This window comes from Oncorhynchus clarkii, chromosome 32, assembly GCF_045791955.1.
Source record: "Oncorhynchus clarkii lewisi isolate Uvic-CL-2024 chromosome 32, UVic_Ocla_1.0, whole genome shotgun sequence".
In the NCBI taxonomy this organism is placed as follows: Eukaryota; Metazoa; Chordata; class Actinopteri; order Salmoniformes; family Salmonidae; genus Oncorhynchus; species Oncorhynchus clarkii.
This window is the reverse complement of record NC_092178.1, coordinates 4,151,020-4,167,224: the sequence shown is the minus strand read 5'-3', so window position 1 is coordinate 4,167,224 and position 16,205 is coordinate 4,151,020.

Sequence of the window (16,205 nt, the reverse complement as noted above, 5' to 3'; positions counted from 1 at the left end):
ACATACCATGAAAATAGTCTACTGCACCACCAGGATAGAGCTAACATACCGTGAAAATAGTCTACTGCACCACCAGGATAGAGCTAACATACCGTGAAAATAGTCTACTGCACCACCAGGATAGAGCTAACATACCATGAAAATAGTCTACTGCACCACCAGGATAGAGCTAACATACCATGAAAATAGTCTACTGCACCACCAGGATAGAGCTAACATACCATGAAAATAGTCCACTGCACCACCAGGATAGAGCTAACATACCATGACAATAGTCCACTGCACCACCAGGATAGAGCTAACATACCATGAAAATAGTCTACTGCACCACCAGGATAGAGCTAACATACTGTGAATATAGTCCACTGCACCACCAGGATAGAGCTAACATACCATGACAATAGTCTACTGCACCACCAGGATAGAGCTAACATACCATGACAATAGTCTACTGCACCACCAGGATAGAGCTAACATACCATGAAAATAGTCTACTGCACCACCAGGATAGAGCTAACATACCATGAAAATAGTCCACTGCACCACCAGGATAGAGCTAACATACCATGACAATAGTCCACTGCACCACCAGGATAGAGCTAACATACCATGAAAATAGTCTACTGCACCACCAGGATAGAGCTAACATACCGTGAAAATAGTCTACTGCACCACCAGGATAGAGCTAACATACCATGACAATAGTCTACTGCACCACCAGGATAGAGCTAACATACCATGACAATAGTCTACTGCACCACCAGGATAGAGCTAACATACCATGAAAATAGTCTACTGCACCACCAGGATAGAGCTAACATACCATGAAAATCGTCTACTGCACCACCAGGATAGAGCTAACATACCATGAAAATAGTCTACTGCACCACCAGGATAGAGCTAACATACCATGAAAATAGTCTACTGCACCACCAGGATAGAGCTAACATACCATGAAAATAGTCTACTGCACCACCAGGATAGAGCTAACATACCATGTAAATAGTCTACTGCACCACCAGGATAGAGCTAACATACCATGAAAATAGTCTACTGCACCACCAGGATAGAGCTAACATACCATGAAAATAGTCTACTGCACCACCAGGATAGAGCTAACATACCGTGAATATAGTCCACTGCACCACCAGGATAGAGCTAACATACCTTGAAAATAGTCTACCACCAGGATAGAGCTAACATACCGTGAAAATAGTCCACTGCACCACCAGGATAGAGCTAACATACCATGAAAATAGTCTACTGCACCACCAGGATAGAGCTAACATACCATGAAAATAGTCTACTGCACCACCAGGATAGAGCTAACATACCATGAAAATAGTCCACTGCACCACCAGGATAGAGCTAACATACCTTGTTTCTTTATGCATTAAAATATGTTCATTTTAGTCTATTCAAACAGACCCCATTTCAAAGGAGAGAAGAACTCATTAACCCTTGTGTGGTGGTCAGGTCGGTGGGACCCATTGTCCTTGGCTCATTGGCTTTGGCTCATTTTCTGTGAAAAATACTGTGCACCCCCCTACACATTTATATTGCATATGTGGTGTTCGGGTCCACTGGACCCAAGGGTAATAAAAGTGTAGAAAAGTGTGTGTGTGTGTGTGTGTGTAGGTGAAAACAAGTAAAAATTCAACAAAAAGGCTTGCTGTGTGCCTTCACTCTGTCTTCCTCCTCCCTGGGCCTGCTGTTTTGACTTAGCACCATGAACCTGTTTGTCTCTCCTGTCTGTCTCCCGCTTTTCTCGCACTCTTTACCCTTTGTAGTGTAGTGGAACAACACAATGTCTTGCGGGAACCTGCACAATGTTAATATCCACTTCGATAACCGAGTCTATTTGGTCAAAACTATTTTCTTAACTCTTCATGAACTGCACTGTTGGTTAAGGGCTTGTATTTAAGCATTTCATGGTGAGGTCTACACTTGTTGTATTCAATTTTATTTGATGCCATTTAGGGGCCACTGCCCCTTCAGGCAGTACACACCATCTAAACCCGCAAAATATGGAATGAAGATCTGGGCTGCCTTTTAATGCTGCTTCATCACATGCGTTGAACTTTGAAGTGTATAGGGGGAAGCCAGATGAAGGAGCCCCTGAGACGAACAAAGGGGTATGGGTTGTCCTGGACGTGACACAGGGACTCCGTGGCCAAAACATCACATGCAATAACTTTTTTACTTTGTACAAGCTGGGAAAGAAACTCCTCAAGTGGAAGCTGACAATGGAACAGTACGAAAAAACAAGCCAGAGCTCCCACCTTAGATGTTGAATACACGGAACAGGTCTATCAATTCCTCTAAGTTTGTGTTCACGGCCGACACGTCCCTAGTGTCCTACGTACCAAAGAAAGGCAAAAATGTGGTACTAATGAGTACGCTGCATAGGGATGGAAGAATCTGTGGCCAGGAACATGAAAAAACTGAAATCATAATGGATGATTTAAACAGTCTGGTGGTGTGTTGGGTCGTTGTCCTGTTGAAAAACAAATGATTGTCCCACAAGCCGCAAATCAGATGGGATGGTATATCGCTGCAGAATGATGTTGTAGCCTTGCTGGTTAAGTGTGCCTTTGAATTCTAAATCAATTCCTGACCGTGTCACCAGCAAAGCACCATCGCACCTCCTCCTCCATGCTTCACGTGTGAACCACACATACAGAGATCATCTGTTCATGGTGATTGGAACCAAAAATCTCAAATTTGGACTCATCAGTCCAAAGGACAGATTTCCACCAGTCTAATGTCCATTTCTCGTGTTTCTTGGCCTGTATGTGTGTATGAGTGAGACGTTAGTCAAATTCCTGAATTATGTGTTTTCATAATTTCTCCTTGTTTTCACAACAATGAGAAGCGCTGCGATGTGAGTGAACCCAAGAAGGACAAGAAGACACGGTACACATGCTTCAAGTGCAAGAAATACATTTGCCACACACACACAGTACAACTCTATCTCTCATATGGTGTGTTGACCAGCCTTGTTTTCAATGAGGCTCATTTATCATATCCGTAAAATACTGTAACATTCGCCCTTCCAATTTGTTCAGTTCAAAGCAGTAAACATCAATAGTAATGAAAACCTTGTTCATATATATTTGTTCAAAGTAACATGATTTATTCCATGTCTTGATTATAATTGAATTTTGTTTACAAAAATATACTATACTCCATGTAGCGGAATGTCATCAATATACACCATTATATTGCAGGTCCCTGAAAATCTTGTCTACAAATGCTTGGAAGACTGAGGGTGCGTTCATCAACCCGTACGGCATGACGAGGTACTCATAGTGCCCAGAGGTGGTGCTGAAAGCCGTCTTCCACTTCCCCCTCCCGGATACGCACCAGGTTGTAAGCGCTCCTGAGATCTAGTTTGGTGAAGAAGTGCACCCCGTGCATGGACTCTATCGCTGTGGCTATGAGCGGTAGCGGATAACTATACCTCACCATGATCTGATTCAGACCCCGATAGACCGCCATCCTTCTGTGGAGTGGAGTGGAGTGGAGTGGAGTGGAGGACCCCTGACACAGGGATTCAGAGACATATGTTTCCATAGCCTCCGTCTCCGCCTGTGACAGGGGATACATGTGACTCCTGGGAAGTGCAGCGTCTACCAGGAGGTCTATCGCACGATCACCCCGTCGATGAGGTGTTAATTGAGTCGCATTCTTTTTTAGAGAAGGCTAGAGCCAAATAGGCATATTCAGGGGGAATGCGCATCTATCTTATTAAATTAATTCATATATTTTCCATGTGATAAAGGCCACACAGAGAACCAGAGATGAATAGACACCTGTGATAATCTGAAGTACCAAAAAGGCTACTAGATGTCTTATGATAGATTACGTACTATCCTTGAAAGATACCAAAAGTTGGGCAGTTTACTGGTAAATATTGAAAGTTTCCTGTGTTAAACCCTGCCTTTCCAACCCTACCATTAGGTGTATCAATTATAACGTTCTTGTAAACACACATAGAGGCGTATATAATAGAGTATTCTGCTCTCTACATGGGGTTTAGCTACTAGCTGCTCTCTATGGGGTTTAGCTACAAGCTGCTCTCTATATTGGGGTTAGCTACAAGCTGCTCTCTCTATATTGGGTTTAGCTACAAGCTGCTCTCTACATGGGGTTTAGCTACAAGCTGCTCTCTACATGGGGTTTAGCTACAAGCTGCTCTCTACATGGGGTTTAGCTACAAGCTGCTCTCTACATGGGGTTTAGCTACAAGCTGCTCTCTACATGGGGTTTAGCTACAAGCTGCTCTCTACATGGGGTTTAGCTACAAGCTGCTCTCTACATGGGGTTTAGCTACAAGCTGCTCTCTACATGGGGTTTAGCTACAAGCTGCTCTCTACATGGGGTTTAGCTACAAGCTGCTCTCTACATGGGGTTTAGCTACAAGCTGCTCTCTACATGGGGTTTAGCTACAAGCTGCTCTCTCTATATTGGGTTTAGCTACAAGCTGCTCTCTACATGGGGTTTAGCTACAAGCTGCTCTCTACATGGGGTTTAGCTACAAGCTGCTCTCTATATTGGGGTTAGCTACAAGCTGCTCTCTCTACATGGGGTTTAGCTACAAGCTGCTCTCTACATGGGGTTTAGCTACAAGCTGCTCTCTACATGGGGTTTAGCTACAAGCTGCTCTCTACATGGGGTTTAGCTACAAGCTGCTCTCTACATGGGGTTTAGCTACAAGCTGCTCTCTACATGGGGTTTAGCTACAAGCTGCTCTCTACATGGGGTTTAGCTACAAGCTGCTCTCTACATGGGGTTTAGCTACAAGCTGCTCTCTACATGGGGTTTAGCTACAAGCTGCTCTCTACATGGGGTTTAGCTACAAGCTGCTCTCTACATGGGGTTTAGCTACAAGCTGCTCTCTACATGGGGTTTAGCTACAAGCTGCTCTCTACATGGGGTTTAGCTACAAGCTGCTCTCTACATGGGGTTTAGCTACAAGCTGCTCTCTACATGGGGTTTAGCTACAAGCTGCTCTCTACATGGGGTTTAGCTACAAGCTGCTCTCTACATGGGGTTTAGCTACAAGCTGCTCTCTACATGGGGTTTAGCTACAAGCTGCTCTCTACATGGGGTTTAGCTACAAGCTGCTCTCTACATGGGGTTTAGCTACAAGCTGCTCTCTACATGGGGTTTAGCTACAAGCTGCTCTCTACATGGGGTTTAGCTACAAGCTGCTCTCTACATGGGGTTTAGCTACAAGCTGCTCTCTACATGGGGTTTAGCTACAAGCTGCTCTCTACATGGGGTTTAGCTACAAGCTGCTCTCTACATGGGGTTTAGCTACAAGCTGCTCTCTACATGGGGTTTAGCTACAAGCTGCTCTCTACATGGGGTTTAGCTACAAGCTGCTCTCTACATGGGGTTTAGCTACAAGCTGCTCTCTACATGGGGTTTAGCTACAAGCTGCTCTCTACATGGGGTTTAGCTACAAGCTGCTCTCTACATGGGGTTTAGCTACAAGCTGCTCTCTACATGGGGTTTAGCTACAAGCTGCTCTCTACATGGGGTTTAGCTACAAGCTGCTCTCTACATGGGGTTTAGCTACAAGCTGCTCTCTACATGGGGTTTAGCTACAAGCTGCTCTCTACATGGGGTTTAGCTACAAGCTGCTCTCTACATGGGGTTTAGCTACAAGCTGCTCTCTACATGGGGTTTAGCTACAAGCTGCTCTCTACATGGGGTTTAGCTACAAGCTGCTCTCTACATGGGGTTTAGCTACAAGCTGCTCTCTACATGGGGTTTAGCTACAAGCTGCTCTCTACATGGGGTTTAGCTACAAGCTGCTCTCTACATGGGGTTTAGCTACAAGCTGCTCTCTACATGGGGTTTAGCTACAAGCTGCTCTCTACATGGGGTTTAGCTACAAGCTGCTCTCTACATGGGGTTTAGCTACAAGCTGCTCTCTACATGGGGTTTAGCTACAAGCTGCTCTCTATATTGGGGTTAGCTACAAGCTGCTCTCTCTACATGGGGTTTAGCTACAAGCTGCTCTCTACATGGGGTTTAGCTACAAGCTGCTCTCTACATGGGGTTTAGCTACAAGCTGCTCTCTACATGGGGTTTAGCTACAAGCTGCTCTCTACATGGGGTTTAGCTACAAGCTGCTCTCTACATGGGGTTTAGCTACAAGCTGCTCTCTACATGGGGTTTAGCTACAAGCTGCTCTCTACATGGGGTTTAGCTACAAGCTGCTCTCTACATGGGGTTTAGCTACAAGCTGCTCTCTACATGGGGTTTAGCTACAAGCTGCTCTCTACATGGGGTTTAGCTACAAGCTGCTCTCTACATGGGGTTTAGCTACAAGCTGCTCTCTACATGGGGTTTAGCTACAAGCTGCTCTCTACATGGGGTTTAGCTACAAGCTGCTCTCTACATGGGGTTTAGCTACAAGCTGCTCTCTACATGGGGTTTAGCTACAAGCTGCTCTCTACATGGGGTTTAGCTACAAGCTGCTCTCTACATGGGGTTTAGCTACAAGCTGCTCTCTACATGGGGTTTAGCTACAAGCTGCTCTCTACATGGGGTTTAGCTACAAGCTGCTCTCTACATGGGGTTTAGCTACAAGCTGCTCTCTACATGGGGTTTAGCTACAAGCTGCTCTCTACATGGGGTTTAGCTACAAGCTGCTCTCTACATGGGGTTTAGCTACAAGCTGCTCTCTACATGGGGTTTAGCTACAAGCTGCTCTCTACATGGGGTTTAGCTACAAGCTGCTCTCTACATGGGGTTTAGCTACAAGCTGCTCTCTACATGGGGTTTAGCTACAAGCTGCTCTCTACATGGGGTTTAGCTACAAGCTGCTCTCTACATGGGGTTTAGCTACAAGCTGCTCTCTACATGGGGTTTAGCTACAAGCTGCTCTCTACATGGGGTTTAGCTACAAGCTGCTCTCTACATGGGGTTTAGCTACAAGCTGCTCTCTACATGGGGTTTAGCTACAAGCTGCTCTCTACATGGGGTTTAGCTACAAGCTGCTCTCTACATGGGGTTTAGCTACAAGCTGCTCTCTACATGGGGTTTAGCTACAAGCTGCTCTCTACATGGGGTTTAGCTACAAGCTGCTCTCTACATGGGGTTTAGCTACAAGCTGCTCTCTACATGGGGTTTAGCTACAAGCTGCTCTCTACATGGGGTTTAGCTACAAGCTGCTCTCTACATGGGGTTTAGCTACAAGCTGCTCTCTACATGGGGTTTAGCTACAAGCTGCTCTCTACATGGGGTTTAGCTACAAGCTGCTCTCTACATGGGGTTTAGCTACAAGCTGCTCTCTACATGGGGTTTAGCTACAAGCTGCTCTCTACATGGGGTTTAGCTACAAGCTGCTCTCTACATGGGGTTTAGCTACAAGCTGCTCTCTACATGGGGTTTAGCTACAAGCTGCTCTCTACATGGGGTTTAGCTACAAGCTGCTCTCTACATGGGGTTTAGCTACAAGCTGCTCTCTACATGGGGTTTAGCTACAAGCTGCTCTCTACATGGGGTTTAGCTACAAGCTGCTCTCTACATGGGGTTTAGCTACAAGCTGCTCTCTACATGGGGTTTAGCTACAAGCTGCTCTCTACATGGGGTTTAGCTACAAGCTGCTCTCTACATGGGGTTTAGCTACAAGCTGCTCTCTACATGGGGTTTAGCTACAAGCTGCTCTCTACATGGGGTTTAGCTACAAGCTGCTCTCTACATGGGGTTTAGCTACAAGCTGCTCTCTACATGGGGTTTAGCTACAAGCTGCTCTCTACATGGGGTTTAGCTACAAGCTGCTCTCTACATGGGGTTTAGCTACAAGCTGCTCTCTACATGGGGTTTAGCTACAAGCGGTAGGAATACAGTGATTGTGTTTCATTTTATACGTGGATTATTGTAAAAAGGGAAACGCGTTGACAGCAACCGACACGGCTAGAACACAGACAGAATAATGCCATGACCCACACATCGACTGAGCTACAGACATGCACAGACACAACCCATCGTTATGATGAAAATAAATAAATCAAATAAAACAGACAGAATAACGCCATGGCCCACACATCGACTGAGCTACAGTCATGCACAGAACAGAATTAATTAAATAAAATAAAAATCTGAAATTTTGTTCTGACCTCGAGAGACGTCATCCATATTTATAAGAGCCTGTTACATGAGACTATTATTTAGCATACGTGTGGTGCAGGGTGGAGACGTGAAGGATTCAGCCGAGACATTAGAGCGAAAGGTCAACAGCATGCAATACTCCCCTTTTCTCTCATCCATTCCCCCTGTTCTCTCTCCTCCACCCCCCCTAAACACAGTCCCTCGCTCGCCCACAACCCAGGACAGAAGATACACTGAATAGCTTTGCCTGATACGAAATTTTATCAAATTAGCATCCAAATGGGTGTTTGTGTTCTAGGGTAATTATGATGATAACAATGGTGGTTATGATCAGTGTAGATATTGTTTTCCATGTGAATATACACTGGAATAATTTTTTTTAACACAACATGAAAAGTCTCATGTTTCATGAGCTGAAATAAAATACCAATCATTTTAGATTGTTTGACAGTACGTCCAACCGACCTCACAACCGCAGACAACATGTAACTACGCCAGCCCAGGACCTCCACATCCAGCTTCATCACCTGCGGGATTGTCTGAGACCAGCCACCCAGACAGCTGATGAAACTGAGGAGATTTTCTCTCTGTAATAATGCCCTTTTGTGGAGTAAAACTCATTCCGATTGGCTGGACCTGGTTCCCCAGTGGGTGGACCTGGCTCCCAGGCCCACCCATGGCTGTGTGTGTGTTTACTGTGGGAAACTGATGAGATGATGCTGCCCTCAGAGTATCTATCTGATTGTTAGCAGTGTACTGAGACGAAGGCTTAATGACATTGCAATGAGAGGTCAAACAAAATGGAACAATCTGACAGCTGAAGGTATGAGGTTAGGATGCAACCCTCTCTACACATCGCCGTATTATCCTCTAGTGTTACACGATTCCAACGGCTTTCCATAAATCCCCGTTGAAAAGATTATCGGACTTCTATTCCATTGAACAGGTTAATTGTCATTAACCAAATGGAACAATCTGACCTCGGCAGAGGGAACGTTGCTTAACTCGGTCTAGGACTGAAAGTTACTAACTCATTTACAATTGTTTACAGCACAAATCATACATTAATAGCAAGTAAAGATTGGTGCAAGTAAAGATTGGTGCAAGTAAAGATTGATAGTCAAGTTTTTCACATGAGTAGCCTACTAAGAAGTGATCCTATATGTCCATGTAATTAATAGACTGGTGTTGAACGTAATATCCAAAACTTTGGTACATTTTCCATACTATGACATGAAAAATGGTTCGGAACTATTATTTTTATTTTTTTACTTTCGACACTTTTGTAAAATGATTGAGAGAGGATCAAGTCTGTCTATCAGAGCAGCCAATGTCCCCTTATAGCGTGAGAGCACCGTGCCGATGTCCCTTTACAGCGTGAGAGCACCGTGATGATGTCCCTTTACAGCGTGAGAGCACCGTGATAATGTCTCCTTACAGCGTGAGAGCACCGTGCCGATGTCCCCTTACAGTGTGAGAGCACCGTAATAATGTCCCCTTACAGCTTGAGAGCACTGTGATAATGTCCCCACTGGGAGTCTGGACTGTATCATGTTATCTCCTCTCTCATACTTACTCTAGTCTGTCTTGAGGAACCACTGGGCTGCATCCTGTTGGCTCCTCTCTCATACTGACTCTAGTCTGTCCTGAGGAACCACTGGGAGTCTGGACTGCATCATGTTATCTCCTCTCTCATACTGACTCTGGTCTGTCCTGAGGAACCACTGGCCACTGGCCAATCAGATTGCTCAGATCACCATGTCTGCAAAGGTTACTCGGGCCATTGGCTGTAAAAAATAAATCTTGAACTCACAGCAATGTTGATAATGTGAGATTTCAAAACGTTTAAATCCATAACTAAAGAGAGACACGGAATGCATCGAATGGCTGCTGTTTTTATGATTAAGTTCATGTTTAAATTGTTATTCAGCACTGTCAACACTTTGTTCAACACCTTTATAAGCCATAAAGTTCATGTTCTCCCTACTTCCACTCACACTACAACCAGCACTGCAGCTGCAAATAATGACTATAGCAAAGTGTTGTGATAAGCTCGCGTTGTTATTATTAGCAGCCTGTGTCTATTTTACTATTGAGGATTTTTTTCACTTTCCCTGTTCATAGGAGTAACAACATTAATTGGTGCATGAGGCAGAAATAATGCAGTGCGACTTGAGTTTCACCACCATCCATTTCTCAGCGGAGGGAGGGAGAGTGGAGGGACAGTGGAGGGAGGGACAGTGGAGGGACAGTGGAGGGAGGGAGAGTGGAGGGGCAGTGGAGGGACAGTGGAGGGAGGGAGAGTGGAGGGACAGTGGAGGGAGGGAGAGTGGAGGGACAGTGGAGGGAGGGCGAGTGGAGGGACAGTGGAGGGACAGTGAGAGGGAGGGACAGCGGAGGGAGGGCGAGTGGAGGGACAGTGGAGGGACAGTGGAGGGAGGGAGAGTGGAGGGACAGTGGAGGGACAGTGAGAGGGAGGGACAGCGGAGAGAGGGCGAGTGGAGGGACAGTGGAGGGACAGTGGAGGGAGGGACAGTGAGAGGGAGGGACAGCGGAGGGAGGGAGAGTGGAGGGACAGTGAGAGGGAGGGACAGCAGAGGGAGGGAGAGTGGAGGGACAGTGAGAGGGAGAGTGGAGGGACAGTGAGAGGGACAGTGGAGGGACAGCGGAGGGACAGCGGAGGGAGGGACAGTGAGAGGGAGAGTGGAGGGACAGTGAGAGGGAGGGACAGTGGAGGGAGGGCGAGTGGAGGGACAGTCGGGAGTGAAACAGTCTCACCGTTGCTCCCTCTCCTTCCCTCACACTGACCATTCGATGCCTTCAGTCCACTTTTTAATTTTTATTTTTTTACAAATCATTATGCTCACTCAACTGTGCCTCACAAGTAATACAACAAATTATCTATTTACAGTTTGATCATGTACCATTTTGTTTTTAAACATAATTTCAAATGGTCTGAGAACAACAACATACGCCAATTCAAGCATAGCCAATATGCAGTGATGATGCCTACTGCACAAACATCATTGCTATTGAACTGTTTTTAATTGGTTAATAAAGTTAAATAGAATTAATACATTTTTTCAGTAATTTTTTAAAACCAATCTGAATGGTAGATCTCGGCTTTGTCACGTTCTGACCTGAGTTCTTTGGTTATGTCTTTGTTTTAGTATGGTCAGGGCGTGAGTTGGGTGGGTTGTCTATGTTCTTTTTTCTATGATTTGGTATTTCTGTGTTTTGGCCTGGTATGGTTCTCAATCGGAGGCAGCTGTCAATCGTTGTCCCTGATTGAGAACCATACTTAGGTGGCCTGGTTTCACTTTTGAGTTGTGGGTGCTTATTTTCTGTTCTGCGTTTTGTTTCCCCGGTTAGAACTGTTCGTTTTTTGTCGTTTTAATGTTTGTTCAGTATTTCTTATTAAAACAAGATGAGCACTTACCACGCTCCTCCTCTCTTTCTCCCAACGACGAACGTTACAGGCTTGCATTTTGACTCAGAAAGTGATCTTTACTCCAAAGAGGTTGGTGACTACTGCTCTATGCAAATGTTGTTGATCAACAATAAACAATAACAATAAAATACCCTTAATGGAAGGGAAACAGTTTGTCATCTGTAGCCTCTTGAAATCAGCCAAAACGAGCTCAATAACACGCTCCTATGGATGATGCATTCACCTGTATTGTGGATAGGCTACATCCGGATTCATCCAGTTCATCAATAGAGATTTACCATTCAACTGAATGAATGCCATAATGTTGTTATTCAGTTAGATTGGTTAAAAACTGTCAAATTGATGATATGATTGTATAATTGGTTCATTATAGGAAAACTTCACCACTACACACTATTTGAAGTGTTTTTCCCGTTCTGTGTACATAATTATGAGTGTTGAGAGGGATTTCAGACATAATTATGGACCGTATTTGTACATTTTCAATGAATTATGTCACTGCTTGATTGAGTCTGCTGCCCGATCTAAAAATGCATGTTTTCTAGCAATTATTGTGGCTTTTATGTTTCGCTGATTGCACAATTACGTGAGCAGCTAGTAAATATGGTTACCCTTGTTCAATAGAGCCATTGGACTTGTCTCAACTATGTTCCTATCTATCAGGATGTTGCAGGATATCTAGGTTGACTCATTTTCTCTGGCATTGTAAAGACGGGAACGCCACTTTCTCGTCCAATTGTATTCCCACACGCTTTTCGAAACGGAGGACGGTTCTCGTTTACAGGTTCACTGGAGCAATGTTACCGTGTACCATCTGAGATGGCTAAGTAATGGATGCTTCTGATGAATCCTCTTGCCAGGAAGAGCTGGACCACAAACACTTGGGGATGGGAGATGTTCATTTACACAGGGGAGATAACATGATACAGTCCAGACTCCCAGACTCCCAGTGGTTCCTCAGGACAGACTAGAGTCAGTATGAGAGAGGAGGTAACAACTCAGCCCAGCCTAATCAGACTGACTGGTGGTGTGCCTATACAGGTGCTGTCCAGCAAAGCAATGTCTGCGCTGTAACAAATTAGATTGTGGACACTTCTTACTTGAAGAGGCTCTCTGGATTGTGCGTGTGTGACAGACCATCAAAGTTTCGATGGATAAAGGGGAGATGGAGACAAACTGGCGACGACCAGCTGGACCAGGAGGGTAAATGATAAATGAGTGAGGTGTTTTACTGTCGGTAGCTAGCTAGCAATATAAGCGCACTTTTTGACATGAGGCAGTGTTGTTGGGTACAGTATGTAATGCCCTGTAGAACTCCGGGCTGTATCACGTCTAGCCGTGTTTAGCAGTCCCATAGGGAGGCGCTCAATTGGCCCAGCGTTTTCCGGATTAGGGTTTGGCCGGGGTAGGCTATCATTGTAAATAAGACATTGTTCTTAACTGACTTGCCTAGTTACTAAAAAAAAAAAAAAAAAAAAAAAAAGTAATTTCATGATCGATTTGGCCATAATGGGGTTTGCTAGTACCTCTACAAGCCATGCTTATACCCAAAATGTACCAGCTAACGCTAACTAGCAGGCATTAGTGCCTCATTAAGATAAATATGTTGATGTTGACAGAGAATAAAGGAATGACCTGACTCATATAAGTCTTGGAGAAACTATACCTGTGTGTTGTAGCTAGCTAGCCAACCTGTGTCTGAGAGATGTCTCATATTAGTCTTGGAGAAACTATACCTGTGTGTTGTAGCTAGCTAACTAATGTGTTTCTGTGAGATGTCTCATATTAGTCTTGGAGAAACTATACCTGTGTGTTGTAGCTAGCTAGCTAACCTGTGTCTGAGAGATGTCTCATATTAGTCTTGGAGAAACTATACCTGTGTGTTGTAGCTAGCTAGCTAACCTGTGTTTCTTTGTGTTCTGGAACGTAGCCCTGTTTCTTTGTGTTCTGGAACGTAGCCCTGTTTCTTTGTGTTCTGGAACGTTGCCCTGTTTCTTTGTCTTCTGGAACGTAGCCCTGTTTCTTTGTGTTCTAGAACGTAGCCCTGTTTCTTTGTGTTCTAGAACGTAGCCCTGTTTCTTTGTGTTCTGGAAAGTAGCCCTGTTTCTTTGTGTTCTGGAAAGTAGCCCTGTTTCTTTGTTCTGGAACGTAGCCCTGTTTCTTTGTGGTCTGGAAAGTGGCCCTGTTTCTTTGTGTTCTGGAAAGTGGCCCTGTTTCTTTGTGTTCTGGAGCGTAGCCCTGTTTCTTTGTGTTCTGGAACGTAGCCCTGTTTCTTTGTGATCTGCCTTCTGTGAATGCTTAAAAGGACATCTACCTGCATGTGAATCTACACCTTTTTCTCCCTGAGTATTCATTACAGATGTCTTTAAAGGTTTCTGATGAAGCTCAGTCAGTACACTTGTATAAACTATTTTATAAACTATTTTATCAAATTCCATTATATACATACGTACAACAGCTAGCAATATCTATACATAAATGCAGTTTTTAATATACTGGGTAACCTATATTACATCCGCCTGACTGAATATGGATGTTGGATATTCCAGGTAGGTTCCAGAATGTTCTTAAACTGGTGAACCTTGTCTTGTGTTGGGCAATGGCAGTTGGTTTAGCAGGCTTAGGCACTGTGGTGATGTTGGCAGGGATGTGGAGGAGCTGTCACTTTGGCTACTTGTAGATCACTGTCTTGTCCTTTCTACGGTCCACTGCCAGATGGACAAGCCTCTCCCTGAAGTGATTCTGGGCTCGTACACTCCTTCACCTCCACCGACTTGACCTCGCAGATCATTTGTTTGTACTGCAGGTGTCCTGGAAAGACATGAAGATGGATCATCAGGATGTGTAAAACAGGAAGACTGATCACCAGGATGTGTAAAACATGAAGACTGATCATGAAGATGTGTAAAACATGGAGACTGATCATGAAGATGTGTAAAACAGGAAGACTGATCATGAAGATGTGTAAAACATGAAGACTGATCATCAGGATGTGTAAAACATGGAAACGGATCATCAGGAAGTGTAAAACAGGAAGACTGATCATCAGGATGTGTAAAACATGAGGACTGATCATCAGGATGTGTAAAACATGAAGACTGATCATCAGGATGTGTAAAACATGAAGACTGATCATCAGGATGTGTAAAACATGAAGACTGATCATCAGGATGTGTAAAACATGAAGACTGATCACCAGGATGTGTAAAACATGAAGAATGATCATGAAGATGTGTACAACATGAAGACTGATCACCAGGATGTGTAAAACATGAAGACTGATCACCAGGATGTGTACAACATGAAGACTGATCACCAGGATGTGTACAACATGAAGACTGATCACCAGGATGTGTACAACATGAAGACTGATCATCAGGATGTGTAAAACATGAAGACTGATCACCAGGATGTGTAAAACATGAAGACTGATCATGAAGATGTGTAAAACATGGAGATGGATCATGAAGATGTGTAAAACAGGAAGACTGATCATGAAGATGTGTAAAACAGGAAGACTGATCATCAGGATGTGTAAGACATGAAGACTGATCATCAGGATGTGTAAAACATGAAGATTGATCATCAGGATGTGTAAAACATGAAGACTGATCATCAGGATGTGTAAAACATGAAGACTGATCACCAGGATGTGTAAAACATGAAGACTGATCACCAGGATGTGTACAACATGAAGACTGATCATCAGGATGTGTAAAACATGAAGACTGATCATCAGGATGTGTAAAACATGAAGACTGATCATCAGGATGTGTAAAACAGGAAGACTGATCACCAGGATGTGTAAAACAGGAAGACTGATCATGGAGATGTGTAAAACATGAAGACTGATCATGCTTATACCCAAAATGTACCAGCTAACGCTAACTAGCAGGCATTAGTGCCTCATTAAGATAAATATGTTAATGTTGACAGAGAATAAAGGAATGACCTGACTCATATAAGTCTTGGAGAAACTATACCTGTGTGTTGTAGCTAGCTAGCTAACCTTTGTCTGAGAGATGTCTCATATTAGTCTTGGAGAAACTATACCTGTGTGTTGTAGCTAGCTAACTAATGTGTTTCTGTGAGATGTCTCATATTATTCTTGGAGAAACTATACCTGTGTGTTGTAGCTAGCTAGCTAACCTGTGTTTCTTTGTGTTCTGGAACGTAGCCCTGTTTCTTTGTGTTCTGGAACGTAGCCCTGTTTCTTTGTGTTCTGGAACGTAGCCCTGTTTCTTTGTGTTCTGGAACGTTGCCCTTTTTCTTTGTCTTCTGGAACGTAGCCCTGTTTCTTTGTGTTCTAGAACGTAGCCCTGTTTCTTTGTGTTCTAGAACGTAGCCCTGTTTCTTTGTGTTCTGGAAATAGCCCTGTTTCTTTGTGTTCTGGAAAGTAGCCCTGTTTCTTTGTTCTGGAACGTAGCCCTGTTTCTTTCTGTTCTGGAAAGTATCCCTGTTTCTTTGTGTTCTGGAACGTAGCCCTGTTTCTTTGTGTTCTGGAACGTAGCCCTGTTTCTTTGTGTTCTGGAACGTAGCCCTGTTTCTTTGTGTTCTGGAACGTAGCCCTGTTTCTTTGTGATCTGCCTTCTGTGAATGCTTAAAAGGACATCTACCTGCATGT